The sequence below is a fragment of the Charadrius vociferus genome, unplaced genomic scaffold (assembly GCF_000708025.1).
Source record: "Charadrius vociferus isolate BGI_N301 unplaced genomic scaffold, ASM70802v2 scaffold1768, whole genome shotgun sequence".
NCBI classification, from domain to species: domain Eukaryota; kingdom Metazoa; phylum Chordata; class Aves; order Charadriiformes; family Charadriidae; genus Charadrius; species Charadrius vociferus.
The window spans coordinates 50,662-53,717 of record NW_009649783.1 but is presented as its reverse complement, the minus strand read 5'-3'; positions in this window follow the sequence as shown (position 1 = coordinate 53,717).

Genomic DNA, 3,056 nt, shown 5'->3' with positions numbered 1-3,056 from the left:
TGAATAGTCTAATTTTCATTTTATCCTTTTGAGAAGGACCCTCTTATGACCTTCCTTGAAGACATTTCATTTAAGTGTTTTGCTGCATTTAAGAATGAATCTACAACTGTTCATTGTCTTGGATTAATGCTGCTGCTGCTATAAGTAACCCTGAAAATCAAGAATGTGTAATGCACTTTTTTTTTTTGGTTTTTTTTTTGGTTTTGTTTTACATGACCATATAGTTCCTCCGCGGATCGTCGAACCCTCCTGTAACACAGCCACTAACTCTGCGGGTAGCGCGGGAACTGGGGGAGCCGGGGTGTAGGCGAGGGGTGTACCTGATTTTGGTGCTGACCTACGGGAATTTCTATGCAAACGCAAGCAAAGGAGAACTCTTAACTTGAGAGAACACTGTGCATTTTTATTTTATTTTTATTTTTTTTCCTCTCCTTCCTTTTCTCAAGCTGCTATTGGAAGGGTAGTGCAAATCCCTGAGGTTTTCAACTTCTCCTTCCACGATGGCTGTTGGTGCGGGAAAGACGCCTGAGTAACTCGTAAGGTAGAAAAGAAAAAAAAAAAAAAATCTCAATCAACTAGTGTCTCGTCTCCGGTTTTAATATTTTTGTTTTCTATTTGAACCTATCTTTGGAAGGAAATCGCTCATCTCTGCGAAAAGATCTTTTTAATGCTTTATCTCAATGTGAAGTTAACCAGCAGTATTAAGGATTGCGTGGCCTCCTTCCCGCCCGCGCCCCCGGCCCTGGGGAGCGGTGGGCTCCTTCTCCAGGTGCCCGGACTCGGATGTTTTCCAAGAAAAAAAACCCTGCCAGGCCATCTACCCAGGCGTGGAAGCTTTGGGGAGCAGTGGAGGGAGGTCTGGCTGCATCGAGGTGCTGCCGCGGGGCACGGGCAGGTCCAGAACCTCTTGTTTTTGTGGTTCCCAGCTGGACCACTGCGGGGGAATGCGTGCCGTGAAGGAGGAGTTTACTGGAGAGAGAAAAAGGGAATTTACTTGACTACTTGGAGAAGATCCTTTAGGAGAATATAAAGTACCTCTGTGAAGCGAGGGAAGAGTAAGGAAGGTCAAAATCGTGTAGGAAAAACACTTGGGGATTACAACTGCCTGGAAAATAGTGCATAAATAGCATAGGCCAGAACTCTCCGCCTGTTTAATTAGTTTATTCAGCGTCATTTTTTATTTTTTATTTTTTTTTAGCCAGCGTTTGCTCTTTTACACACACGCGCGCGTGTGCGTGTGTACATCTGACTAAATGTGCCTTGCGTGTGTGCTTAGTCTTGGTGAAGAGAGTTTGTCGTGGTGCGTGAGCTGCCGGGACGTGGCGTGGGACGGCCGGGCTCCGGGCTGGCGGCACGATGACCGTGCCCCATCTACAGTCGAAGGTTCGTCACTGTCCCCGGTGACCCATCGGACCGAAACGAGACTTGGACTGGAGCCTGCGCGGTGGCTGTCTTACAGTTTGGGGACGATGTCCTGTGGGGTGGCACCTTTCCTTTCCTAACGCGAGCCGTTTTTGGTGACTTTAGAGGGGAATTGGGGCGGGGGGGGGAGAAAGAGAAGCTGCTTTGCTGATCTCATGCAGACAAACCCGAGCGTTGCCGTGCTTTGCCTGCAGAGCGAAAACACGCGAAGGTCTGGAACCGGCTTTGCTCTGGAGTTCAGGCTCTCTGCGGCACCGGGGACCCCGTTACCCGGGGGGTTTATCCCCCTTCCAGGCTGTGGTTCTTGTGACTGTGGGTTTTTTCAGTTTTTTTCTTTTGTAAAGGAGAAGTAAACACGCCTTGCTGACAGTTAACGACGTAGAAATGCTTATGTTTGCAGTCAGTGACTCAGAATACGAAGCCGTGCAATTCTTGTTTCTTCATCTCTCTCCCATCTCACTCGCCCCAACGTGTCATTTCTGTCCGAGTCTTTCCGTACTTCTGCCACTGTAAATGTGAAAGCTTGCTCGCATTATTTTTTAGAAATGCATTTTGCACACTCGGGTTTCGCTGAAGCTCCGTGAAGAGGTTAGTTTGAAGCAGATGAATAAAGCTATGCACATGTTTTGAAAGTTTAATTTGTGTCTCATTACCAGAAGTGACTTATCTGCCCTCTTTTGCATTCCTGTGCTGTCATTGCCTGCATTATCTTCACCATCTCGGAGGGTATGATGTAAGGTGACAGTTCTTTGCTGACAGCCGTAGCAGAAAACTGGCGCTTCTTGATTTTTTTAGTAGCCTATCTCTCTCCTTTGCTTTCTCTGTATCTCTCTGTATAGCTATATAAATATATATATTATTTTTTTATTTTAAAGAGCCTACTTTAGTAATTGAATTGGAGGGAGCGGGGTGTGCTGGCTTGTGTTTCAGGTACACTTTGTGCTGTCGGATGAACGAGTGCCCTTTTTTTCCTCTGGTTGAGAGCGTGGCGGTGGTACCTGCCGGCATCCCGCCGAAGCGGCTTTGAGGAGGGGATGGAGATCGCTCAGCCGCGGTGCAGGCTGGCGGCATGGGCAAACTTGAGGCTTCTAATGACAAAATTAACTGAAGAGAAACCCTACCGTTGCGTATTCCCACTGTGAGGCGGGAGGGACGGGCTTCCTCGCTCTCCGTGCCGCGGGGGCTGTAGTCCGTGGCCCGCTGGAGCGGAGGGCGGGCACCCGCCAGTCTGCGGGGCGAGAGCTTTATTTTGGTTTTGTTTTCACGAGTTGGACGCGTTGGGTTGCAGGTACCACCTTTGGAAACTTGTTGCTTAGCCCAGAGCCTTTGTGCAGGAGAGTTGGGATTTTGTGATGGGAGAAGGACCCTGACAGCTTTCTCCCCACGTTCCCTTCGCCATGGCAGAAATTTGTACTAACTTGACAGCTTTTTTTCATACAGAACAGGGCTGCTTTTCTATCTACCATCACACGTGTACTTACACACCTTCAGCGGCTTGTGAGCCTCTGAAGGTCCTCAACTTGTTTACTGGGGGGACGGATGCCCCTCTCTCCCCCCTTCCCTGAATATTTCAGTGTTAAGGGCGGTGCGAAACACAACCGCTGGGGCTGGAGCCGTCTCCTCTCCTGCCCCCC